General features: G+C 45.5%; 1 long non-coding RNA gene across 2 annotated transcripts; it reads left to right on the forward strand.

The window, feature by feature from the left end:
- On the forward strand, positions 1–27,951 carry LOC116094094. Of its 2 annotated transcripts, none has more exons than XR_004119969.1 (4): positions 1–102; positions 8,298–8,506; positions 9,704–9,862; positions 27,572–27,951. It is a non-coding gene; the product is annotated as an uncharacterized LOC116094094 (long non-coding RNA). The 2 variants fall into 2 exon arrangements; XR_004119968.1 differs by lacking the exon at positions 27,572–27,951 and adding an exon at positions 11,019–11,892.

A 27,951-nucleotide genomic window follows, 5' to 3' on the forward strand; every position in this document is an offset into this window, starting at 1 on the left:
CCAACAGTGATTCCCACGTGCAGCCAGAGTTGAGAGCCGCACTGAGAAAGGCAGTCTTAGGCAGCACAGATGTACTCAGATGAGCTCTAGGAGCAAGACTGAGTGAGTATTCTAGGCAGTAAGTTGACACTGTGGGTATTCCAGCAGCTGAATTAACAATAGGAAATGGGGTACACATGGTGGTGGGTGACCTCTTTCCCTATTCTTGGGGGAGCGCACTCATGCATCTCCTAGTCCAACCCACCCACATGGCTCTGAGTCCAACCCATCTTTCTCTTTCAGGGGCAGTATTCTAGCTCTTCTATTTGAATTGTCTTGTGTTACCCTTTTTCCTAAGTCTAAAATCCATAGCTCTCAAAGAGAAGGGTCCATGACTCACTATTTAACATGGAGATCTCCACTCCAGTCACCAGAAGTGACCAGATAATTTGTCATTTAAATTAGGGTATGGAAGGGCTAATAATAGACTGGAGAAAGAGATAAATTGAGGCTAGAAAGATGGGGGTGGATGGTCCCTTTGTTTATATGGCTCCTATCTTTCTTAGTATACTTTTTAAAAATCTAATTGGGCTCTATGTGAAATACTGAAAGTTAAGTCCTTTCTCCTCCTCCCCTCTTTCTTGTTAGTTTACTGTGTCTACATTAGCATAACGGTGGTCAGAGAAAGAAATCGGAATCATTATTTGTATTAATTTGTCTCTTGTCCTATATCATCTGTATTACTTGTCTGAGAGGCTCTTTTTGTCCTGTGATAATGTCTCAGGCTCTCTGGCTCTAGCCAATTAGGAAGTCCCCTCCCTTGGTTCAGGGGAAAGAATTTAGACATATGAGAGCACACAGTTCAGAATGTGCGCAAGAGGTACCCACCCTTTCCAAGAGGTACCCACCCTTTCCAAGAGGTACCCACCCTTTCCTTTCTGTCTTCTTGGAGATGTGAAAGAGTTATTGCAGCCATAAAGTAGAAGAGCCTAACTGGGTCATCAGTTTGCTGGAGGGCAGAGAAGCCTTAGTTGGTACAGGCTCCACCCAATGGGGACAGGAGGAAGTGAGGGCTCCAGTGGCCCTCCTGCCATTCAACAGATTGCCTTTGTCCTTTAATGTTCAGGGACTACTCTTAAGGAAAGTAGTAAGGGGAAGAGGGATCTCTCTCTCCCCAGAAGGAAACCAAGTCCTTGGTGACAAAGTGCCACTGCCAGATGGCTTCTCAACTGCAACCGGCCCTGCCTTTGGAATCTTAGCCAGTTAGATGCCTTTGGCTCTTAAGCCCTTTTCATTTGAGTTCTCTTTCACTGCAATTAAAAAAAATCTGCTTTGAGGAACGCTGATTTTGTCTTGTTTTCTAAAGCACAGACCAAAGCACTGGGTGAAGGGCAGTGTCAATCACAGCCCCCCAACACACACACATACACACACACACACACACACACACACACACACACACACACACATACACACACACACACACACACACACACACACAAGCTGCCACTGATGAACAGTTGTCCAGGGAAGGGCTGTGTTTGCAGCAGGCTGGATGTTCTTGTCAGCATTTTGATTCGCAATAAAGCCCAAACGGTTTTCTACTCATCACCTGTCTAAAAGAGTATGCACGGCTGCTCCGCGGTGTTCTGTTGTCTTTATCACCTGCATCCTGCATCAACCTCCATTGGTATTTCTTTATACTAATACACTGCTTGCTGTGATAGCCCATGCCTGGAACCCCACTACCCCAAAGGCTGAAGTGGAGGGACTTCAAGAACAAGAACAGGACCCTCTTATCTCAAAAGCAGCCTCATTCTGGCCTGAACCACCTCCTCTGTCCAGTTGCTAAGGCTTTCAGCTTCCTGAAGTCAAAGCAGCAAACATCATTCCTGCCCCTTCCGGAAAACCTCAGTTCCATACCAAGGTTTCCCAAGCCCCACAGAAATCCTAGCCTATGAGAGAGGTTTGCTCTCTTGCTCACTGCTCTCCTGTCTTCTCTTGATGAGAGTACTTCTTGGGTTTATCCCCAAATAAACTTGTCCCCTCTGATGAATTGCCTGTTTGTCCTTTCTTCCCGCAGTTTCAAGCCCTAGGGCCAACATGGACTATTTAGGGAGACCCTGTCTCAAAAGAACAAAATAAACATTTACTATAAATAATGTGTGAATGAACAGTTTTGCATAAAAGATTGTTTGTGGGCATCTCTCTTTCCTTACAACTCATTACTCAATGTGCAATTGCTAGCTCTAATGTTAAGATGTCACCTGAGAACTCCTCTACCGTTGGCAAGATGTCAGGTGATGTCACATCAACTTACATTCTCTAGTCCAGTGGTTCTCAATATTCCTAATGCTGTGACCCTTTAATACAATTCCTCATGTTTTGGTGACTCCCAACCATAAAGGTATTTGATTGCTACCTCATAACTGTAGTTTTGCTATGGTATGAATTGTAAATATCTGATATGCAGGATATCTGGTATGGGACCCCAAAAGGGGTTGTGTCCCACAGGTTGAGAATCACTGTCCTAGTCCTACACAGTAGAGTATCAGTGTCCGTGGTGCCACACAAGATCACTTCAACATCTTGGTTCAATGGCAGCAAATGAGAACACAGTTTCAATATGTGGTCATTTCATTCCCAACTGGTTATTTCTGGTTAGTGCAAGAATTGAAGAAAGGTTCCTCAAAGGCTCCTCAAACAAGTGCATTTGAAGCCTGAATCCCGGACCCTGCTGAGCAGGACAGCCTCTGCCAGCTGCATGGAGTAGTCAGGAGAAAGGAGGGAGAATCAGGCAGAGGAGACAGGGAGAGCTGGGGAAGAGTGATTCCCTGGACCTGAAGGATGGCAGAGCTTAAAGCAGAGGCAGAAGGAGGTGAGGCTGCAGAGCCTCTTGTATTGACATGGGAGGGAATGAAGGATGGAAGGAGAGAAGGAGAAGTAAGGAGGGAAGGAAGGAAGGAAGGAGGAATGAAGGGAGGGATGAAAGGAGGGAGGAAAGGCACAGAGAAGGAAAATGAAGGAAACCCAGGTCCTCTCCACGGCGGGGTGCCATGCACAGCTTGGTTCAGCAAAGTAAAGACTCAGACCTTAGAACCTGGAGACAGAAGTGTTCCTGTGAGGAACAGAGGTGAGCCCTGAACTCTGAATGCAAGATACACCTGCCTTTGGGGAAGGCCTGACTCCCCTAAAAAGAAACTTGGGGCCTTTCTCTTTTTAATCCTTCATCAGTGAAAGGCCAGTTTCCATTTGTGGAAATAATACTTCTTTTCATTTCTAGTCTGAGTCACAGATCCACAGAATCCTACCACAACCCTATTCCTTAGACCTTTCTGTCCTGGCCCATGGACACCCACCCACTTGAGCCTCTGACCACGGTTCCACTGAACACCCACACTCTGAAGGCCATGAGAGCTAAGATTAATGATTAAGATATGGGTATGTCTTTCTGACCACAAAGCACAAAAGCCAAGAATGAATCAAAACTGCACAAAATCTACTTCCTCAGATAACTATTATTACCACAATGTTCTACGTATCTCATGGTGTCCTTGGCATAGATAGATAACTGAATAATTCTTTCAAAATGTGATGTGGAAAAGAACCTTCCCCCGGTCTTCCTCCTCCCTATCCTGGAATCCTTTGCTTTAGATAAGATATGTACAGCAGACTAATGAGCTTACTGAGAAAAGGGAGCACAAAAGGATTGCTTTAGAAAATTCTATGATAAATAGGAAGAGACCCCATGCTTCCCAAAGCTTCCAGGAAATGACTGTGTAAGAGATTCCTTCCTTTCTTCCTTCCTTTCTTTCTTTCTTCCTTCCTTCCTTCCTTTCTTTCCTTCTTTCTTTCTTTCTCTCTTCTCTCTCTCTCTCTCTCTCTCTCTCTCTCTTTCTTTCTTTCTTTCTTTCTTTCTTTCTTTCTTTCTTTCTTTCCTTCTTTCTTTGAACCATCATAAATGGAGAAGAAGATCCAGGATGAGTAGTTGGGTAGTTCCAGGAGCTGAATGATTGGGTAATCCAAACAGCAGCAGGTTGTGGCAGTGAGGGGCATCTCCTCTGGAGAAGCAAGCCTGAAGCTCCCAGACATGCACAGGAGGCCTCTGTCCCCACAGAGCTCCAGGGGGAGTCTTGGAGTCTGGTTGCTGAACTCATTCAGATGACTTCTTGAGCATCAACTGCCTGGGTACCAGGGAAAAGGAGTGCCCAGGACAGATGTACCATCCTAGGGACTGTGGCTGATACAAACCTGTGAACTATGCATCTCATCTCCTGGCCTTCTTTGGGGTCCACCCAGGGCATTTCCCTATCAGGGACTATCTTTTAGGGGGCGTTGAACTATAGGTGTGTGTGTATGTGTATGGGTGAGAGAGAAGAGAGGAGAGAGAGAGAGAGAGAGAGAGAGAGAGAGAGCGCAGAGGCTATCCTTGGGTTTTATTCCTCAGGTGTTTCTGGCCTGGAACTCACCAATTACCAATTTACCAATCAGGCTGGGTTGACCAGCAAGCTCTAGGGACTCGCTTGTCTTTGTATTTCCAGCACTGGTATTTCAAGCCTGAGCACCACGCCTGGCTTTTTTCTTTCTTTCTTTCTTTCTTTCTTTCTTTCTTTCTTTCTTTCTTTCTTTCTTTCTTTCTTTTAAATTTTATTTTAACATGGGCTCTGACAATTGAACTCAGGTCCCTGTGCTTGCCCTCCATCGAGCCGTCACCCTGGCTCTGATGACATTTCCTTATAAAGAATCATCCAGTTGTTATACAGATCCAAACAGATGGGGGTGAGATGTACTCTGCTTCTTGCTCTGTCCTTTAGCTGTCTTCAGCCAGCAGCATCTGCTTGTCAGAAATGGAAATGAGGGCTGGGAAAAATTGATAGCTTCGGGCTTGGGTGGTACTTGCTCAGCATACAACAAAGCTCTGAGTTCAGTTCCGAGCATTGCAAAACTGTGCTGATTTTTAAAATCAATTGACAGCATGTACGAGCAGGGAAGTAGTTTCAAGAGTAATTCAGGGTTCCTCTAGCATTCCACCAGCATCAAGACAATAAGACCCCCAGAACACACTGATTGCATAAAGAGACATGCTGCCAGGAGAGGCCTGGAAAGAAGGAGAAAGAAAACCCAGACAGATAAACCAACATCCCAAGGGTGACACGATAGAGCGGCCCCATAGTCTCCAGTTTGAAGATGAATTCTCACAACAATATTAACTGTTATTCAAATGAGTCTGCATCTTCTTAGTGGGTTTCAGGCAGGTGTCCCCAGTAGGCAGAGAATCAAGAGAGAAGAAGAAAGGCTTGGTGGGTACGGACATTGCTGGGGTGAAGCCAACAGCATTGTAATACATTCTAAAGCTCATTTCCCTTGTCCAAAGACAAGGGAATTTTTCTTTTGACTCCCCATACCAGTTGCTCCTCTGTGTCAATAGCCAACAGATGTCTCTTTAATTGCCCACCCCTTGACCATGCTCCATTCAGCAACGTTCACCTTCTCTCCCCAGCCTTCTCTGACAACAGCCTCTGCAGCCTCTGCTCTGGCATTGCACTTGCTGAAAGGCAACCTCTCAGGAGTGACACCCTGGAACAGCCTGCCTGGTTCCAGCCTCCACCTAGGGCCCTGGTTGGTGGTGAGCTACTGAACGTGGCTCTGTTCAGGGATATCCATCATCTTACAGCATCTTACAGTGACTGTAAGTAGAAGGGGAGGCCTCAAGATCCAAGCCTTTTACATTCTATAGTTACCAGCATGTCTCAGTTCCTCCTGCCAATCGGGGCTACTGTAGCTGCTGCTGCTGTAGAGTGTTTAAGATCAGATCCAGCTATGCCTCCAGGGTGCCCGTGTGCCTCACCCAGGCAGAAACAAGAGTCACTGGGGTCTGGGGAGTAGCAATAGGAGTCTTGCTCTTCTCAGTTGCTCCTTGTCCTTATATTTGTGTCTGGTAGCCCCGACTTATTACCTCATCGCACCCCACCCTGTGGGTTGGTGTCTCTACCTGCAAACTAGTTGCCCCTAAAGACTTTTTTGGTAAGAATTTAATGAGGAAATCAATTGAAGTGATGTCTAGTATGTAGTAAGTGCTCAATAAAAGTCATATTAGTTAGTACTTAGCACAGCAGTAGAAGACACCTATAATGGTGACCAGCTGGTCAAACTGATACCCTGCCTGGGTCCCCACCGATACCCTGCCTGGGTCTCCACTACCTGTCCTGGTGTTATTTGCTACGGGTCCCCTCTAACTAGCTCCTGGAGGACAGAGCTGCATTCCACACAGGAACCAGCTCCCCACTCCTCCAACATGTTCCACATTAGAGACTGGCACATTCGAGATGGCTAGACTTCTTCTAAGCACCTCCATACCACTTTACCAGACAGCTCTGGGCCCTGTATCCACTTGAAAGCAGGGACCGAGTCTTATAGGCTTATACCTCCACTCTAAATAAATCTTTGCTGAATGGCTGAAAGAAAGAATGAGTGAGTGAATGAATGTACAAACTACCCCCATTCCAGCTCTGGTTGTGTCTTCATGCTCTCTGGCCCCTCCACTGCTGGCTCCCCTTGGAAACAATCTCCCTTTACCTCCTCTGGGCTGCTGGACCAGTTGGGGTGGGGGTGGGAGTTAGAAACCGAAGGGCAGAGGGGAAGTAAAATTCGATTTCTGAGAGAGAAGCTCCAGTAATGGGATCCAGCCACCCTACTTAGGAGGGCACCTGCAGCCTTTCTTTCTCAATAAGACTTCACACAGCAGCAAACTTTCCTTAAACAGCCTTTGATTTGAAACGTTACCGGTCAATATGCTCTTAGGAGTCCCAGGGATGTGGTTAGCGATTACTGATCGCTGAGGGCACGAGAGGAAGACTGTGCTGTTCTGAATGTAAACTAGGCTTCCTTAAAAGTGATAAAATAAAACATCCATTCCTGTGGATGCATTCTTGGTGACCTTACCTCCTTCATTCACACAGGTTTCATTCCTAGGAGCAGAGGTGGCTGTGGGTATCAGGGGGTACTGGAGTGGGTGGGTGGAGTAATAGCATCTGTGATTTTACGTCGTGGTTATTGACATTTCCATAGCAACACCGACTGATCAGTAAGCATGATATGGCATCTTGCTAAGATAGATACATAGGTACAAATGAAATATGAAAAATATAAATTTAAACTGTAATCAACCAGTACTTAGCTCTTTTTTTCTTATTCATTAAGAACAAATTTCTCCAGCCATGGTGGTTGATTGGGTAGAATCTGGACCTTTCAGATTCCTATTCATCAAGAGTTGAAGAGTGACTGTGGGCGCTTAGGGGAACCTTGAAGATAGGGATGAAAAAACAGGAACCAGTAGCCATAGAGCAGAGCCCACAACGGAATCCAAAAAGAAAAAGAAATTAAAAAAAGGAAGGCTCCAATACAGTGCTTATACCGAACTTCCCTCCTCTCTTTAGCGAGAGTCTATGGCTCCCCTGACATTACTGGCAGAGACTCAAACACTCTGCCTTGCTTCTGCACCCCTGCCTTCCGAGTAGTCCCTCATCCGTCAGCAGATCGCTGTTCCTGTTACCCTCCTCCATGTTGTATCTGTTCACACAGAGCTTGAGCTCTCTTGTAGTCCTTGGTAGCTCCCGACTCTGATATTCAGATGAGTTCTATACATTTCTCCATCCATTAATTAGCTTATCCGTCTTCTCATATACCCCAATCTCAGTTCTGTGAGAGGATCAAGTGTTGGCAGCCACTATTGTCTCAGTTTGGGCCAAGTTGTGCTTAATTGAAACCACTGGCTGGCAAATGGGTTAGCCTACTAACATCTAGGATGAGGGCAGAAGCCTTACAAAGACAAGTAAGGCTGCTTTATCAGCTCCATCCTGGGGCTACTCAGATGTCTGCTATTGTAACAAGTGTCCAATTTAACAGACTTAATAGAGGAAAAAAGGGTTATTTTGGCTGGAAGTTTTTGAAAATTCAATCCATGGCAGGTTGGCCTGCTACTTTTGAGTTTGTGGCTGGATGGCATGTCAAGGCAAGAGCTTGTAACGGAGGAAACTGCCCCTCAAAGCGCCAGTCATCTAACCGTCAGTAAGCCTCACCTCTTACAGGTCCCACCAGACTCCAACCCAACAGTCTTCCAGAGTGACAAATAGTCCTTCGAGTAGCCCTTGTCCAAGCCATGGCACTGTGAGTTCCATGTTAGCTGTCACCAGCCCTCGATGAAAGATGGGTCTTTTAGTTCACAATTGTGTCCTCTAGGTATGGTAGGAAACTCGTGGGCTCCTAAATGTATTTGAACGTTTAGAATGTTTACTTTCTGCAATCCTTTGCTTTGGCAGCCCCTACTCAGTCAAGGTCAAGAGGAAGAGATCAATTAAAACTACACTTCCACCATGCGAGGTTATTAGAGCAGTCTCTGGGATCCCACAGCATGACACGTCAGTCGCACTTGACATAGTAGCCGCCTGCTTAACTGTTGAAGAGACAATGGTCCTTCCTAACCTCCAGAATTTTCCGCAGTTTCTTCACGTTGTGATAGTTCCCTATGGTAAGCACTTCAGGTTCCCACAGAAGAACTCCCACATCCCCCACCTCCTCTGTGGAGCGCTGCTAGTAGTGATTTATAGTTTGACAGCCAGATACACTCATTGGGTACTTGGATTTGGATGTAAGTTTCATGGGAAAAGAAGAAGGCCACGGGACATTCATTCTGCTGGCTTGGATGATGGCAGAAGTGACGGGTGATGGAGCCAGCTGTGGTGGCAATGGCTTCCCGATTCAGAGGCTCCTGTCTGTAGCAGAGACAGCATGTCTTTGGCAGGCTGTTTTGGCAGGATTGTGGAAGCTCAGGCAAGAGCCTGTTTCTTCCCAGTGATTTTCTGAGATATTTATAAACCTCAATTAATCCCTTCATTTTAAACGAGCTAGAGTGGAGTGCATTGTCTGCAAGCAAGGACCTTGACCAAAGTTGGGTTCATTCCCTGAGATGACATGGGGCATGCCCAGGTGTTGTGGCTGTAGACCTGGTTGCTGTCCCATCTGACTGACCCCTGGGAAGGGGGGCGCTCATGTTTTGTTTCTCTAGCCTTTACCATGGGGTGGTCCACATAATAGATTCTTAATTCGTGCTTTTGTGTACAGCTGCTTTCAACCAGTTGATACTTATGCTATATAGAAAGCTGTCTTATAACTTAACATGTTATTGCTATTGAGTGTGTGTATGGTGTGTGTAGCAGTGCATGCTGGCTGCTGCATACATATGGAGGTCAGAGGACAACTTTGTAGAGTGGTCGTCTCTCCTTCTGTCTTTACAAAAGCATCAGACTCAGGTTGTCAGGGCTGCACTAAAAGGGTTTTCTTTACCCACGGAGCCATCTTGCAGGCCCACATAGCCATTTTGTGGGAGAGAGGAATCTAAAATGAATCCGTGTATATGGAATACTGTTAGGCTAGCCACTGTGCTGGGTGCCATGCATGGAAAGTTAATGAGCTATGGTATCATCTGTTCCTCCCTCGGGCTGACATCATTCGCTCCTGAAGTGACTGCAGCCATGCCTATAGTGAGAAAGCAAGCCAGGGAGATGCTGCTCAGCCAGGGCACAGATCAGGTCCTAGGAGCAGTTGTGAGGTCTCCCAAATATGCCCATTTAACCCTTTTGGCGCTCTCATTTCTCTTGCTGTGATAAAAATGTCCCAACAAAAACAACTTTAAGATGGAAGGGATTAATTCTACTCTCCATTCCAGGCTACAGTGCATCCCTGTGGGGAAGTCGAGTCAGAAACTGGAAGCACCTAGACACATCCACAGCCAATGGCAGAGAGCGCATGCATGCTCACACTCAGCTCATCTTCTAGGAATGGAGCCACCCACTGTTTTAGGCTGGGCCATCTCACTTCAATTAAGGTAATCAATGCAATCCATGAGGCCTCCAGGCCAACTTGATCAGGACACTGAAACTCTTCTCTATGCGGTTCTAAAATGTATTAAGCAGACAATGAAAATGAACCGTCACTCCCAGAGTCAGTTCTTAGTTTTTGGTAGTGATGTTGAGGGAAACAGCTTCAACTACCTCCAAGGAGCTAAAATAGCTTCTGGGGCAAAAGTGGAAAGACTTGACTCAGTGATCTGGGCGTTCTTCCAGCCGCCTGGCTTGCCCTTTGGTGCAAACCAACCCTATCACAACCCTGGGCATAGATGCCCTAGCTCTCTGTTTAACGCAGAGCCACCCGCACTGAAATCCTCCAAGTTGGAAACAGCATTAAAAGTCTAAGGGGATCTCCCTCCTGAGACACAGGGTTTCTGTAAATCCAGAGCAGCAAGGAAGGAAAGAGAGGCGTCCCTAAACTTGAAAGCAGTAAGGACACAGCGTAATCTGATGACAGGCCCTGGTTGGTTTTTAAAGTGTCTATTTTCTCTGTTGCTTTGTAAAAACTGCTTTTCTCCAACTCACCTGGAATCCAAATTTCTTCAGATAATAGCAGTTCTTGGTATTTGTTTCTTGCCAGGCACAGGGAGGGAGGCTTTCCTTGTGTGGGCTCAGTTAATGCCACACTAACCCTGCCTGAGGACCATCCAGTCTTTGCTCAGAGGCAGGGAGTGGTGGCTCCCACCAGCAAGGGGCCAGCTGCTGGTTCTGGCCCAAGTAACACAGTTCTCACTCTTACCTGCTCTACAGGAGCATCAGGTAACTTTCAGAAAGTTCCTCTTGTCCTTCCAGTGCTAGGAGAGACTTGATCCTTTGTGGTCTCATCCTATTCCAGAGTTAGTCCCTTCTTGCTCCTTTTCAGGAGCTAAGTCCCAAGTGTAAAAGTCTATCCATTATGTTATTATTTTAAGAGAGAGAGAGAGAGAGAGAGAGAGAGAGAGAGAGAGAGAGAGAGAATCGCTGTGTGATTTCTAGACACAAACTTAAGGGTATACAATGAAATCGATAGCTTATTTCTGTTTATAAAGGGGTCATGAGTCTATGTCCTCCCTCTTTCTCTCCCTCTCTCCCTCCCTCCCTCCCTCTCTCCCTCCCTCTCTTCCTTTCTCCCTGCTTTCTTTTCTTTCTTAACAGGATTTTACTAGACAGCCACAAACTGACCTTGAAATCATAATTCTCCTGCCTCAGCTTCCTGACCACAGAATTACAGAAGTATGCCACCACTCATGGATCCTTTTAGCTTTTAGAGTTTTTTGTTGTTGTTGTTTTCGTTTTGTTTTGTTTTGTTTTGTTTTTTAAAGACAGTCTCACTATGCAGCCCTGGGTGGCCTAGAACTGGTTATACAGAGCAGGCTGGACTTGAACACAAAGAGACCCAGCTGCCTCAGTTTCCAGAATGCTGGGGTTCAAAGTATGAAGCACCATGCCTGGCCTTTTAGCTAGTTTTAATGTGTACCACCAAGCTTTAGAGCAGGTGTTTCTACTGAAGCTTATATATAAGGAAACCAAGGCTCAGCCGCCTCCATAGCGACAAGCTGTCAGTGCTGAAGTCAGCCAGACCTGCTGGGATTCCAAGGCTGCCGCTCTGCCACAGCCCAGTCAGGCCCTCCAAAGCAGCAGCCTGTCAGAAATGGGTCTCAGAAGCTCAACTGTGTTCTCCCACAGAAAGAGACATCTTCCAAACAGGCCACAGGAAGCTTCCAGTACTGCAAATGTTTCTTTCAGTGTCTCTCCAAACCACACTGGCTGCTACAAAGAGCAAGGTGCAGTTGACAATTTAAGTGGCTTCTGGGGGGAGCTAGGCTCTTTGGGAATGAAAGACTGTGCCTACTGCATTGTGGGCAAGGGTCTTGCTGGCTTCTGGATAATTCTCTCCTCTGCTCACTGCTTCCTAATTCCCCCTCCCCCTCTACAAATGGCAGATGACAAAAACTCCCGAAGAAACTTCTCATGGCTGCATTTGTCTGTATCAAGGGAAATTAAAATACCCACATTTCTATGCTCTGAAGTTTGACGCCTTATTTGCATATTTTATTGATTCCCCCCCCCCTTCTGCTCTCTGTGAGGAAAATGTACCTGTGTGTCAGCACTTACCTGCATTAACTGTGCCAATGTCTGGCTCTGTTTGGAAGCTCCCCGCAACCCCCAGAACCCTGGAGAATGTTGTTTGTTTTGCTACTTTCCCTATAGCCTTTGTTGTTTGTGGTTTCAAATTTTGCCAAGTAAAATCAGTCTTACAGTCATAAGCATTCAGCTATGAAGAGTCCCTCTGCACACTTTAATTCTTTTTCAAGATCTGTAACTTCCTTTGCAAACATTGGGGTGGGGACTAGCCAACAGAAAGGGTGAGGAGGAGAGAATTCTTCCCATTTTCTGGTGCTGGCTATGTCAATTTTTTGAAAGTAAAAATCAGAGAAAATACATATACGTTACTCTCACATGCACATGTGTGTGCACATGTATGTGCTGATTGGTGTGTTCCTGTCTTCATTTACACACTTGGAGGAGAACAAACACCCTCTTTTCAGTATTCTGACTAGAGGAATTCCTTGTTTGGGCAGTTAGCATTTGACTCTTAGAAACAAGGAATAAGAAATCCACTTTTAAAATAATTTAAGCAAGGATAAAAAGAAAATATTTGAATTACTTAGCTCATTTAGTTGGAAAAGCTAACAGTGGAAAAGTATCAGGCATGGCTGGAACCAGGTGACATACAGTGTCACCCAGGCTTGACTTCTGTATCTATTAGTGTTAATAGAGTTGTCCAGGAAGATGTGTTTTATCTGGTTGCTTATAGCAGGTCCAACATTGTAATTAATCAATTTGGCTGGACCAGTAACGAGTAAAACGAGCATGGTATGGTTTCTATGGGACCAGCTTGGTTCATGTGTTCATCTCTTAACTGGTGACCTGAGGCCACAGGACAAGGCCTGTGTTAGAATGGAGCTGGTCCCACCTGTATTTGGGGCCTCAGAGATGAAAATGATGTTTTTTCAAAGTAAAACACAAACTCTTGCTTCCAGAAGAAAACATGGATGTTGTAGTGTGACAATCCCTGCCCTCATGGATCATAGGCTGATATCAGTCCACATGAGCAAAAGGAGCAGAGACGATAGACAGCAGGGGGAGGGAAATGGGGGTGCTGGGAACCCTGTGTGTATACTTACAGTGAAGAAAACATACCAGGACTACTGAATCCTGCATGGCCATGTAGAAGGGATAGCATGACATGGTTCTGAAAGACCCCCCAGAGCTAGGGAGACCTTCACTCAAGCCTCGGGATGATGCGACCACCCAATAACTCACGAGAGACTGATCTTGCTGCAAGTGCACAAGGTTTATTTGGGATAGGCTGGTACCGGGGTTGATCTCGTGACCTTGCAGGCCAGAGGAGTTCGACCCAGACTACAAGGAGTAAGGGGTATTTAAAGGGAAAAACCACAAACTGGGGGTGGGGGGGGTTACCAAGGAAACATAACAAAAAAACAGAAAATTTCAGAGGGACCCAACTCAAGGTATTCAGTTAGGGAGGGGAACATATTCCTTCTAGGAATGTACTCTTCATCTATTGGTCAGCAGGGTGGAGAGCCTCAGCAGGGTGTAGAGCCTTGTAAACCAGTAGACCTTCATTCCTAGTTCTGCCCTCATTGTGGATCAGTCAGGAGGGGCAGGTATCAGGAACCAGAGCCCTGAGGCTCTGAGTTAGTCAAGTTCCTGGAACTGGCTACTCTACATTTTTGGCTTGCTACAGAGGTTTTCCATGTCCCCTTCTAGGTAAAGGTTAAACATTATACATACATTTCTATTAAATGCCCTCATTTTAAATTCTAAAATTCTCCAGCCTTTCAGTTCCTGACGCTGGCCCAGAGCCAGGGCATGGGCCTCCACAAATGTTGATAGTTGCTGGGTGTGAGGGTTGTTTATTTATACATACATACATATATATATATATGTATAAATTAAATATATAATATAAATATAATATATAATATACTCTCTATCTCTATCTATCTATCTATCTATCTATCTATCTATCTATCTATCTATCTAGATATATATATCTTCATGTTCCTCCTCTGGGAAATATCCTCCCTACCAAGGTTATTGGGGGAATGTCCTCTTTGCCAAGGTTAATGACTCTATGATATTTAGAGACAACACTAATCTGGGAGCTGAGGCTATGTCTATGACTCAGAAAAATGGTAAACATGGAGACCTTCAGGATAACCCTTGAGGTGCTAAAAACATGAGTTCAAAAATATATAATTTCACAACTATGCAAAATATAAGGATGCAATATAAATTATATGAGGGGCTTCACAAATCTAAAAGATCAGATGCAGCTGCACTGTGAGCCAACTTGTCAGAAAGATACAAAAGCAGGCAGATTCATGAGTTAAAGGTCAGCCTGGGACAGAGCTCGTTTGAACCCAGGTGTGGTGGAAATGGAAATCTCAGGACAGGATCCCACCCAGCTAGCTTATTGTCTGTGCTTACAAAGGCAGGCAGATCTCTGAATTCATTTGCAATGTTAAAAAGAATGTGCTTGCAGTCTTTTTCTAAGAATCAAGGGACTGGGTCGTGGGCTGCTGATTAATGGAATAATCAAAAGGAAATCTGGGGTAATGACTGAATTGATATATAAATAAAAGACTGGGTTTTTGATCTGCTAGAGATGAGTTATCCAGACAGCTTTTAGAATTGTGTGTATGAGAGAGAGAGAGAGAGAGAGAGAGAGAGCAAGCACAAAATCTGGAAAACTGTCTGGAGCAGAACATAGGCCATCAGCTTGTAACCCATGATTTGACTTCAAGATTTTTTTCTGCAGCTCTCAAACATTCCTTCTCTCAGGAACCCCCCAGTCTGGAAGCTGAGGTTGGTCCTTGGCACAGGACCAGCTTCAGGGAGGCAAATCAACTTTACTTGGGATGATTCAAGGTTATATATTTCAGGCAGCAGAGGTATGAGTGGGGTAGAAACATCCAGGATAGAAAAAGCTCATTGTCTGGGGGCTTAAGGCACCAAAATTAGCATGGGGAAGCATTTCAGGAATCTCAGGTGCTAGCTGAATGGGTTCTTATTGGGAGAAAGGAAGTTGGACCTGTAATCTTAATCAAAGGTAGGTGACATTCTGCAGATAGAGGCATAGGGGGAGTTGAACTCCCCAGACAAAGCCAGAGAAGAAGAAGCCATGCCAATGAAAGGAGTTCTTTATATTGCACCAGAATGCTATCTGGACAATGGTAGACTTTGACCTTAATTAGCAGAGTTTCCCCACAGTGTAGTGGTGTCAGCTGTTTTAGAAGCTGGTCAACAATTACAATGGTTATCCTGGTGGAGGCATGAAGCCACAAAAATAGAATAATGGAATGTAGCAAGGGGGATAAATGTTACTAAAGACCAGCTGCTTGGTGAAAGGATGTCTTGCTAAAGCAGACCTGTAAAGAATGTTTTTTTTTTCCTGAAGCAAACAGGTTTTGCTATGTTTTCCTATAGCAGACACATGAATGGATGTGTGATGAAGGAGCATAGATATGACCCCATAGACAGTGTGTGAGACAAGCATTGAGCTTTGGTTTAGTTTGCTCTGTCTTGCTGTTCTTTGCTAAGGACACACAGGTATTGATTCTGTACATAGCGTTGTTGAGCTCTACTTGTGGAAATGTCACCATTGAAAGAAACTCACCAAAGAACTGCTCATGAGATTCCTGCAGCTGCTTGCCTCTTCAGCAGCCTTAGGCCAGTTGGTGAGCCTTGCAGTTTCTTTAGGATTGAACTACAGCTGCTGGTTTGTGCATGGTGTCTCCTTACTGAGAGGACTGGACTAGAGCTGCTAGTTTGTGTGTGGTGTTTGTTACAGGACTGAACTGCTGACAAAGAAGATTGAGCTTGCCTCCAAAGAGCGGTTGCCAAACAGGTCCACTCCCCCCATAGCCTAATAACTTTTCTCTTCTACTACCTCTGCTGGGCGGTGGGCTAAAGGAGAGGTCGAACCCTTATTAAAGTAGGCTGTAAAACAGTGTAGTAGTTAATCTTTTCAACGTGACAAGACAAAACTCTGGTTACATCTGTAAGGGATTATCTTGATTAAGTTAGTTAAGAAGGAAGACCTGTCCTAAATGTGAGAAAAAAGTTTATGCTTGGCCACAATCCTTCCTTGTGGGTGAAGGACTCTCCACACCTTCCGTGGTCAGCATGTGTAGACTGGTTAAACACTCAGCTTCTACTGAGGGGTTTGCAGCCCCTTAGGAGGAACAGCAATATGAACTAACTAGTACCCTTGGAGCTCCCAGGGTCTCAACCACCAACCAAGGACTGCACATGGAGGGGTCTGATTGTTCAGGCAGCATGTGTATGGTAGAGGATTGCAAAGTCGATCATCAATAGGAGGAGAGGACCTCGGCCCTTTTAAGGTTCTGAGCCCCAGTGTAGGGGAATGCCAGAGCCAGAAAGTGGGAGAGGGCGGGGTGGCAGGCATGGGGAAGGGGGAGGCAACAGGGGTTTGGTTTTGTTGTTTTTGTTTGTTTCTTTGTTTTTTGGAGGGGAAACTGGGAATGGAGAAATTCGCATGTAAATAAAGAAAATATCTAAAATAATAAAAAAAAACCACTCAGCTTCTAGAGCTCAAAGTTGTCTCTCATCATGTGAACTCTGCATCCTTGCAAGTCATGTAAGTGTCACTTCTGTTTCCTCATCTGTGTGAGAAAGCTCAACAGCCAGGTGTGACAACGAGTTGAAGTAGGAGGGTGTTCAAGGCCAGCCTTAGTTACATGAGATCCTGTCTCAACCCTCCCCAGAGCAGCCCCAAGCAAAAGCAAACAAGCAAACAAACAAACCAATGAGAACAACAAGAATTGATTATAAGAGGGTCAGAGTGTAGCTCATTGGTAAACACTTGTCTAGGGCACATATAGACCTGGGTTTTAATTCTCAGCACTGCAAAATGGAACTAAAACAGAGGAGGGATGGCAAGAACAGTATTCACATCACACAGCTTGTTAAGGATTAAATGAAAAACACAAAGTACCTCGAGGAGAGTCTGGTACCATTGGAAAGGCCCACTCTGTACTAGCTATTACAATAACCAGGAGTCCTATTCTATCCCAAAGAGTATCTGCAGATCAGAAGAAGGCCTGTATCCACAGGGTGAGAAGAGATACTCTAAACCTCTCACCCCAAGAAATGGCGCAAACTGAAAATAGAAATAGCTTAAGAAAGGGGCTGTATCATGAGTGGGGCTCCATCATGAGTGGATAACCTTTTCTCTACCATAAGCTCATGACACATAGAGGGAGGAAAATCCATTTCTGGCCCCACCTAAGTCACAGAAGCCATCATGGGCTGTGAAGAATTCAATTAGTCATGGTTGCCATGCCAATGCAAGCATCACCCTTCCACCTACTCCACCATCAACACATTTGAATAAGTAACAATGATAATAGCATGCACTAAAAAAATGCTATTTTTAAAAAACTTAAATGTACTTCTGTCAAAAGTCTGGTTTTTCAGAAATAATTGCTGTAGGCCAGATAAAGATTTGCATAGGATTCCTAAAATGGACTGAATATCATCACAGGAGAGAAATATCTGTGGATTATAAAGGGAGTCCTTGAGATTGGGGGACTTGGGATGGGAAGGCAAGGTTCTCCTGATATTCAGAGGTAATAGAGATGGAGTTGGGACAGATAGCTCTCAGTTCTGCACCACCTGCCTCACACCCTGCAGCCTGACCCAGGACCCCACTCTTCACCAGACCCTACCCAAGTGGTAATTGATATTTGTAATTTAATGCCATGTAGCTAAAGCTTTAAAAAGTATATTTTAAGGAACTCAGAATTACTGTCTCAGAATTGATTCTGAGAAAACCATTACTGACATATAATAAGATTTATAATAGAAAAAGCAAAAATAAAACCAAAACAAAAAAATTGAAAAAGTCTAAAATATTCCAACCATTGTTTACCCTTATGCTAGGATGTGGCTGTTAAAAATGAGGTTGTCAGAGAACAGTTGATGATGCAGGAAAATGGTATGTATTGTTAAGTGGAGCAAGCAGGTTACAGAGCTGGGAATTTGATGAAATCCAGGTTTGATGTATGCAATTTTATGCAAATATATGCATAGGAAAAACTAGTAGTGTGTTACCCTAAAATGATAATAATGGTTATTTCTGGATAGCAGGATCACAGGTGACTTTTGTTTTTCTTTTGTGCCTTCCTATATCTTCAAAAACCACTTAAGATAATTTTATATTTCTTCTATAACCATATAATATCCAGTCAGTGTTCTTCACACACTGAGGGCTGTTCTGGGTTGTTGCAGGAAAGTAGAGGAATGCAGGGAGGGCTGTACTTGGGCCTTCTGTGGTGTCCACTCCCCTGCCTTACTTCTTGGATCTTAGCAGTCATGTCCTAGGGGATCAAGTCACGCCCGAGATGACCTGGGCTCTCAAGGGATTAACTATCTCCCTGAGGAGGCATTTTACATGTGTGATTTTGGCCAACCTAGTGCCACTATTAATAGTGGCTCATATCAGTATGCACTTTTTGGTAATTGAGATGAACACAGATGCTGCCCAAGGGGCCTCTGGTATTCTAACGGGAGGTCATCACTGGGCTTGAGACACTCCACATTAAATCTCAAGACCAAACGACTCCACTGTAATGCTCTGTCGTATGGATCCCATCCCATCTTCTAGTTCCTTGGAAAACCAAGAAGAGCAATGTGAAAATCTCTGCCAGTACAGGCTTGATGGTTGAACTTAGAAGTGACCAACGATATGTGTATATTGTTCTATGCTATTTCTCAGAATATAGCTCTTCACTTATGGGCTCCACATTTTCTGGCATGAAAAAAGTAGTTTTCTGGGTTCTACCCCAGGCAAAACAGGATCAGCATTTTTGGGAGTAGAAGATGAAAAGAAGTGCTACTGAAAGGCTAGAGAATCTTAGAATTTAAAATGAGGGCATTTAATAGAAATGTATGTATAATGTGTAGCTTTTACCTAAAAGGGGACATGGAAAACCTCTGTATCAAGCCAAAAATGTGGAGTAGCCAGTTCTAGGAACTTGGCTAACTCAGAGCCTCAGGGCTCTGGTTCCCGATACCTGCCCCTCCTGAATGATCCACAATGAGGGCGAAACTAAGAATGAAAGTCTACTGGTTTATGAGACTCTCCACCCTGTTGACTGATAGTTGAAGATTACATTCTTAAAATGAATATGTTTCCCTCCATAACTGAATACCTTGGGTTGGGTCCCTCTGAAATTTTCCACTGTTTTTATGTTCTGTTTCCTTGGTAACCCTCTCCCCACCCCCAGCTTATGGTTTTTCCTTAAATACCTCTCACTTCTTGTGTTCAGGGTCAAACTCTGGCCAGCATGGTCACGAGATCAACCCCGGTACCGGCCTATCCCCAATAAACCTCATGTGATTGCAGGAAGTTCGGTCTCTCGTGAGTCGTTGGGTGGTTGCGTCATCCCGAGACTTGAGTAAGGATCTCCCCAGTTCTGGGGGTCTTTCGTTACCACAAGAACTGGAGGTGGTAAAGAAGAGTACCCAAGAGTCTGGACTGAGTAGCATGCAGAGCCACCTCACCTGGACTGGCTACTCCTCCTTTGGATGCTCAGGTCTAACAACTGAATGCTGGTTCTCTGTGAGACACATGCTTCAGCTCACCTTCTCCATCTCCCACAGGAAGTTGTTCTCTACCTGAGGAGATGGAAGCTGTGGTATGTAGTGCAAGGTGAGCTATGGAGTCTGCAGGGTGGTGTGAACCAGGTGAGCTTCATCCACATAGTTGCTTGAGGTAGTCCCTCCTTCCCTCCTGCCACCATAGCTAGCTGGCCTGCTTGTGTCAGAGACAATAGATAGTTGTCTACTGAACAAGGATGTAATTTTCTGTACTTCTTTCAAACTAAACAGTTCCATGAATAAATTCTAGCCATGGGAATGGAGGTTATGATAACAATGATCATAATAAAAATGGAGTAACATTGATTCTGGGCACCTGAAATGGAGTTGGGGGCCATTGCTAAGCACATCTCTGAACCTTTGAGCCAACCTATTCTCTTGGATAGACCAAACTACAGTTTGCTTAAACATTGTTTGCTGCCTTCTACTGTCTGTTACATTGGATGCACCCAGAGGCAGAGACTGATGGATTCGATTCTCCTCTGATAAGATAGTCTAAGTCTTATAGCACCTATGTCAATTCTTAGCTAATAATAGGCTCGACATCAGAATTTCAGCTTGTTTCTAGGATTCTATGAGTCTGTACTCTCCCAGATTGCAATCCTAATTAACTCCAAATAAATGTAATTTGTTCTTGACTGGGTTTATTTCATACCTGCTCAGCGTCTCTGTCCTGCCTCTGCAGTGTGGATGTGGTATGAGCCGTGTGAGCAAAGACCATCCCAGAAGAGCGACAGTAAAACTTGGAAAGAGTGCTGGTGCTACATGCCCTCACAGAAAGAACACAAGGCTTGGTAGGAGAGAAAGTAACGTTGGTCACGCCTGAGCTAGCGGTTTCTTGGGTGCCTCCTTGTTGCTGTAAGTCACATGATATCTGGACAATCATTGAAACGAAAACCTGCAATTTAGAAGCAGAAACCTGGTTGTTAGCTGCAAGGAAACTGACTTGTCATGGTGAAGATCAGGGGTGGGGCCAGCCCAACAGAAGGTGAGGTGGAGCAAACTGGCTCACAGAAAGAAGTATGAAGTTAGTGTGAATGAAATGAGAAAGGAGAAGAAAAGAGACCACAGAGAGTGGCCGCCATCACCCTCAGTGCGATCTGGTACTTATAAGACCGGGTACCTATCTCCCTCTTGAATGGCATACACTGCCTTGCATTCTTTTACTTCAGCTGCTGTGAGCCGTGAGGAGTTATAATTAACATAAAAAACCCTTTATTATTATGCACCTACATTACATATTCAATTCCTATTGTTATGCTACAGTAAATAATATTATTGTAGACCTTCCAGACCTCAGGTTCCCCTTTCCCTCACATTCTAATATTTCTGAAAATGAGATTTACTTTTAAATCTCACAAGTTACCTCTTGTTAATAATGTTGGGCATGGCCAACATCTTATTGCTTTTTTTCTTAAGTTTTGGATCCATCTCAGGAAGAGCTTCCTTGGGTCTTGAAGCCGCAGAGTAAAGGTGTTGTTACCAGGCCCACAACAGCGCCAGATGTGTGGCGAATGCTCATGACACCCTCATGGAATGAACCTACAGTTAAAATCACGACTTGTCATGCAGAGCTAGACAGGGTAGGTCCCTAAGGAACTCACCTTCCAGATGCAGGGCCACACAGCTCCAGTCTCAGCTCTCTCTCTCTCCTCCCTCCATTAAAAAAAAACAAAAACAAAACCAAAAAAACCCAGTCACCCCAGCTCTTAAATCTTTGCTCAAACTCACACCTTTTTAAAGAGTCGCCTTTATACACAAGCTCTCCACTGCCCCACTCCCCACCCCCACCCCTACCCCGTACCAAGATACCCACTGGCATTTCTTACTCTCATGATCCTCAGTTTCTTGTGGGGCAACCTCAGAATTAGAAGTCTTGCAGGACATAAAAGCAGGAGTCTCCATCGACCCTTCCCACCTGATCCAGACAAGGTGGTGACATGACTTTGTGTGGCCTTGAGTGGCTCCTCTCTTCCCATATGTATCCCCAGGCTTGGGGACTCCAGGAAGGGTCAATACATACACTCTTTGGATCTCGGGACAATTGCCTGCCCCACGTCCCAGTTATGATGGAGGGCAATTGACATGGTGGTAATGTTGACTAGGCTAGCTGGGCTGACATCTGCAGTCTCCTCTGCATGTTCAGTTGTGGGGGGTGCTGGGAGCCTAGAAGCATTGAGTGAAGGGCGCTTCATGATGAGCAGGCACCAGCACCGAAGCTTCCTGCCACAGGGACTAAGGCTCCTTCTTGGATTTGTTGCTTACTCTCCTAGCATAGATGCAGCTAGCTAGCATAGATGATGTCATAGAGGCCAAGTCAGTCCGGGCATGGTGGGGAGTTTGGGCCTGTAAGCAGCTTCCTTCCAGGAAGCTCCTAATTCTGAAATAGAGAGATGCATCATCTGAGCTCAACTCTGTCTTCAGTTGGAGGGCTCAGGCCTGGGCTATGGGATCTGAGTTCTCAGTTCCTCTTGACTTGGGGGATAACCTGGGGAGAATTTGAGGGACTGGATTGTTTCCCTGCCACAGAGAGCACAAAGGGAAGCCCAGGCAGGGCAGGGCTTGTTCTCATCTTCCAGAAAGATCCATGCTTCTTCCCAGTGTGCATCTGGCAAGGCTGATGTTGGCCCAGACAGGCGATACCTGACCCTAGGCCTGAGAAGGGTAGGGCAGGAAAACCAGTAGACAGAGCAGCTACAAGGGTCAGCAGCAGAAGCTCTGGCTACCTTGGGGTGGTGTAGAGAAGTGAGCTTAATTATCAGAAGATCAAGGGCCACCCTCAGGAAGGAATTCTGGAGAAGGGCAACGGGGCAGGGATGGGGGTTTAGGAACACTGCATCAAGCAGAAGACTTATGACCTTGAGAGCTGGAAGGGGTTGTCTGATGTGAGGATTTGGGGGCCAGCTGGGATCCCCTGAATGGTCTCATCTGAAGCCCTGTCCAGTCCTGTTTGGGGGTCCTGTGCACCCGCATCAGGTTTAGGGTATGAGGACTCTCCAGCTGCCCTCAGAGCTGCCTGGCAGGTTTACAGAATAACAACAGGGCCAGTGTGGAGAACCTGCATAGTATTTGCATACAATTTGCACATGAATAGCCTCCACTATCTGTTCCCAGGAAATTTCAAGTTAAATATTAATTGTTACTGCCCTCAGGAGTTTTTATTTTTTGATTTTGCTTTCTCTGTTTCTTCTCACCCACTTGCTGTCAGTGACTCAGATCCCTGTATGGAAGGGAAAGAGGAGGCGGACACCTCCGCCAGGCTGGAGAAGGGCAGCTGAGGACCAGAAACTGGGGACTTAGGGAGTGGGTGGCTGGTATAACTCTGCCAAGTGAGAGGCTGGGTATCCAGGGAAGACACACAGGAGGTGCCATTGGCAGGTGCTGAGGAAGTCTTGCTACACAGAAAGCAAGAGACAGGTAAAGCAACCAGCCAGCCGGGATAGTCTGAGGCACTTCCAGTCAGCATCCAATGGATGCCATGGTTAAGTTACTGCCCTGCTCCTCTGCCTGTCCCACTGGCTTCTCAGGTCCCCATGCTCCCATCCTTGTCACCAGAAGCCAGGAGCAGAAGGTTCAAGAAGGCAGGACAAAGTTTAAAGAATGGCTAGAGAGTGCAGAACAGTTGTTATTTTCCAGGTTCGGGGGCAATGCCTGTGATTCTGGTTCAGTAGTCTAATGGCTGAGTAACTCTGGAGGAAAGACCATTGTGAGCTGGGTACAGTTTGAGTGTGGTCCCTTGAAAGTTCATATGCTACAACCTTGGTCCCCATTGTAGTGGTGTCGAAAGGGGCCACTAAGGGACAGATCTATAGAGAGGTGATGAGCTCATGACTAGATAGCATCTCAGCGTGGTCTAGGTCTCTGCATTCGTGGATGAATGTCTCTGAGAACAAATTCTGCAGAACACGCCATCTGCCTTCCTTTTACACACATTCTCTCACTATGTGATGTTATCTGCCATGCTGTGAGATGGTCCTCACTAGAGGCAACCAGTTGAAGTCCTCACCTTGGACTTTCAGTCTCCAACCTGTGAACTAAATTAACCTCCTTTCTTTATAAAGGACTTAGTACCAGGCATTTTTTCCCATAGCATCATGAAAAGGACCCAGGCCATACCTGGCTGCCTGTCCATGAGCCCAGTTTTCTTTTCTATAAAATGGAGCTGTAAGCAGGGTCTGCCTTGTGTCAGGACTGGGGGCTGAAGTCAGTTGTTGTATGTTAAGCCCTGAACAGCTGAGCTATGAACATTTACATTCCCAGGTTCAGGCTTCCTGGTCCTAGCCTTATCTAGCACTAGTGCTTCTCATCAGCATTTGATCACCAGGCTTGGGCTTGGGCTTGAATGTTTCCCCGTGGTGAAGCACAGTAGCTCTCTCCTGAGGGAGGGTGGGTCCTCTCTCTATACACACATACATGGTAACTGCACAAAAGGACCTTTGGGGACAGAGTGCAGAGCCTTTCTGAGAAGCACCTTCTGCTCCTGACCTAACTTCTTTAGAGAGGTAAACTTCCTGGGGCTGCTCCCAGCTCCCTACTTAGATGAACTCAAGCCTGCCCTCTGGGACAGTCTGAGGCTCCCGCTTCTCTCTGAGACCCAGTCATGATTTCTGTGTGATGCTCCCTTCCCGGGTCTCTTGTTTCCAAGCTGCTCAGACCGAATCTTGTTCTTGCCCTAGAACTTCTGGGGCCACCAAAGTTGTGTCTACTAAGATACTGATGAGACAGTAGGATGTTCCTTCGCAGCTTCCTACTCCAGCCCCTGACAGGTCCAGAGCACTCCTGAGAGGTGTGAAGACCAAATCAATGGAGGTAGTAGCTATCATTTGTCTAATTTGCCAGACACAATGCTAAGTGTCTTACATACAGGCCTCCTTCCACTCCAGTGGGGAAGGCCTGTTGTCGTTATCCCCACTTCACAGCTGTGAGAACTGAGGCCTGGGGAGGAGACAGAAGAGTTTGCTCCAGACAGCTTAGTTTCCACGTGTATGAGCAAGGATGAGATGGGTTACTTCTCTAAAATGATTTCCCCCCTACAAATGAATTTCTTTTCTTTCTATTCTATAATAGCTGAGGGTTCATTATGTAACCCCCTTTGAGAATTGCTCTGTTTCTGTATCTGCATGGTAAACATGATTTATCATATTCATACCGCATACCATGTTTATTTCCAAATAGCAGTGACAGACCATATTAGTCAGCTCTCTACTACCATAACAAAATACCTGAGATAATTAACATGTAAAGGGAAAAGGCATAATGGACTCACAGTTTTGGAGACTTAAGGCTTTGAATGACGATGGGTCCTGTTGCTTCAGGCCTGTGGAGACACAGCCCATTGTGATAAGGAATGTGTGGTGGATAAGCAGTACATTTCATAGACTAGAATTCAAACAAGGGAAGAATAGACCAGGGTTCCACAATTCTAATTATTTATTTATTTATTAATTTTTATGTATATGAGTGTTTACCTGCATGTATGTATGTATACCATGTACATTCTTGATAGCAGAAGAAGTGGCTGTATCCTCTGGAACTGGAATTATGGGTGACTGTTAGCAGCCATCTGGGAAATGAACCTGGATCCTCTTCAAGAACAAAAGTGCTCTTAACCACCGGGTCGTTCCTCCACCTGCCACAAGCTGTTTCAAGGAATGCCTTTCAAAGGATGTTCCAGTAACCAAAGGACCTTCCACCAAGATCCAACTTATTTTCTTCTATAGAGATTTAAATTATTTTTAAAATTTATATTCCAGTTTGTTGGTCAGTATGCACACATGTGTGCAGGTGCCTGAAGAGGTCAGGGTATTGGATCCCTTGGAGTTGGTTGTTTCAAGCTATTGTGAATCCTTGGACTTGGGTGGGTGTTGGGATCCCAGCTCACGTCCTCAGTGAGAACAGCTGGTACTCTTGTCAGATGAGCCATCTCTTCAGCCCCAGGTCCTACCTCTTAAAGGTTTCTCCTCTCTCCCAATAGCATCATGTGAAACCTTCATCCCATACATGAACCTTTGAAGGATATAAATTTCCAAATAGCAGTAACATGGCAAGCAACAGTTTATTTCTCTGGGCTTTTGCAGATCTAGTGCCTGTAGTACTCCCCAGCATCCTGGTCTATGGAGACCTTTCAATTCTGCAGAAGTTACCTTACCCTAGGAATACCTAGGAAGTGCTCATTGCCTTTAGAACAAGGGCACAGCTCCCTCGCCCACTGGCTCCAAACTCTATTTCTCCACATTCTGCAATATTGCCACGCAACTGCTTACAGATGCTATGCCTCTGGCCAATGCTGAGATGAACACATACAACTCCCCAGAAGCTGGTGTTCTGAATTCCCAGAAGATCAAGACTTTGGGTGGACTCTTTGAGCTGTATGGCCCCGAAGAGTCCCAGGAGACACAAAGAATGGAAGCCTATCTATATTAGCTGGTAAAATGGTCCTAAGTAGTCATGACCTTTGAAGCTTGTCCAAACACATTACTCAGAGCTGCAAAAGTCAACACTGCATCAAAATGGTTATTAGGAAAATGGTTAATCTAGTTGTTATTTTCTTCATGTTTCCAGAGAAACATCTCCAGAGTGGAACTCGTTTGAATGTGACATCAGGCGCTGTGGCTTATGTGGGCACTCAGTTTGAACTTGATTTGGAATGTAGACCAAATCTTTAAAGATGTAAGAGTAATCTCCATCCAGGAAGAGGGGGTCATTGATGCACGCCTAAGAAGGGCAAGGGACTAACTACCATGATTGTTGGTCTGGAGGCTTGCTATTCAAAGTTAACCCCTTCCAGGGTTGATTGGTATTCCCCTCAAGAATTCCAGAGCAGCCAGGGAGGGGAGACTTGGTTTGGTTTCATCTGTTTCTTCCATTACCTCCCAGCCTCAACTCCAGTCTCCAGTCCTTAGTTTCCAATAAAGATATTGCTTTGATCCTTAATTCACAAACTTAGATTGTCACTGAGGATGTAGTTCGGTGGTAGTTGTGTACTTAGTGCCTAGTTATATTTCTGACACACTAGTACATGTATGCATGCACGATTATGACTAGTGTTTCTTCAAAGGAATCCTTTGTGACAGTCTAGAGACTAAAAAGTTAAAGGTACTTCTCTGGCTGAGAGATGTGTTCTCTGTAGATTATCAGATCTAGAGAATCCCTCCCCACTCCCCTCACCCCCCAACTTGGTCTCTAGAATCTCATCAGCTTGGGAGAGTGAAAAGAGACCCTGATTCTTGAAGAAGGCTGGCTGAACCCTGGAGGGCTGGGGCAGCCATGAGGCATTGTTGGTGGCACTTGTGGTATGTGTGTTGAGGGCTAGCTGTGCTTCTGTGTCCTCCATTTCCTCCCTCAGGTGTCCAGGTGCCACTGCACACCAGGCTAGAAGGATGAGGTGGAGACCAGAATGGGTGGGGTCTGCAGGATCCTGGATTGGCTGGGAATGAGTGCTGGAGAGGTAGGAGGGGCGGGAGGGGGGGCGGGAAGTCTTCTCTGAGGGTATTTGTGTTCCAGCTCTTTCAGATGAAGGCCTTCTCTGATGATCTTCAGAGAAACTTATTCAGAGTGACCAAGGGTTGTATATGAACCCTGGAGAGTGGAAACAAGTTTTCAGAGTGAATGTAAAATCATTAGCTAGAATGTAAGGCACCATGAATGCCTTTCTTATATGGAGAGGCATTCCAGGTCTTTGTTAGGCTGGTTCTTACCAGGGAAAGAGGAAGTTGAACTTGTAGGTTTGCCAAGGACTATGTGACACTCCACACGTAGAAGATTGGGAGTCGGGCTCCCCAGATCAGGCAGAGAAGAAGCCCCACTAAGAAAAGGGAGTCCTCCATTTTGTTCCAAGCTCAGAGGAGCTATCAGGACATGTTAGACTGTGACCTTAAGTACCAAGGTGCAACAGAGCTCTTCTGCACAAACTCAGAGGTCTCCTTGCCTGATTTCCTCACCCTTTCTCCAAAGTTCCCATTCTCCTTCTTTTCTTTTTTTCTATGGATCTCCAGGCAGTGCTCCGCACCCAGGCTAGTGTCCACTGGAGAAACTGAAAGCTGCCGCTGGGTCCCAGCTTAGGAGGAGCTCCCTGGACTGGTAGGAAGACAGAACATCATGCCTTCAACTCCCCAGCCAACTGCCCACACTCAGTGACGAACAGACAGGATGGAGTCCTCCTCTGAGGGTCAGAAGGAAAGAGGAGAGAAACCCCAGTCCATTCTTTCTTGAATTATTACCTCTATACCCGAGGTACAGTGTCAGTATTGCTGTGACGATGTCTTTTAATGCTCTGGATCATTAAAACCCAATAATCTCTTTGAAATAGCTTAACTGCTTCCTGCAAGGAGATAAAGCAAATAAAACTGTCATCTCAGTGTCTGCTGTCACCATA

The sequence above is a fragment of the Mastomys coucha genome, unplaced genomic scaffold, assembly GCF_008632895.1.
Source record: "Mastomys coucha isolate ucsf_1 unplaced genomic scaffold, UCSF_Mcou_1 pScaffold16, whole genome shotgun sequence".
In the NCBI taxonomy this organism is placed as follows: domain Eukaryota; kingdom Metazoa; phylum Chordata; class Mammalia; order Rodentia; family Muridae; genus Mastomys; species Mastomys coucha.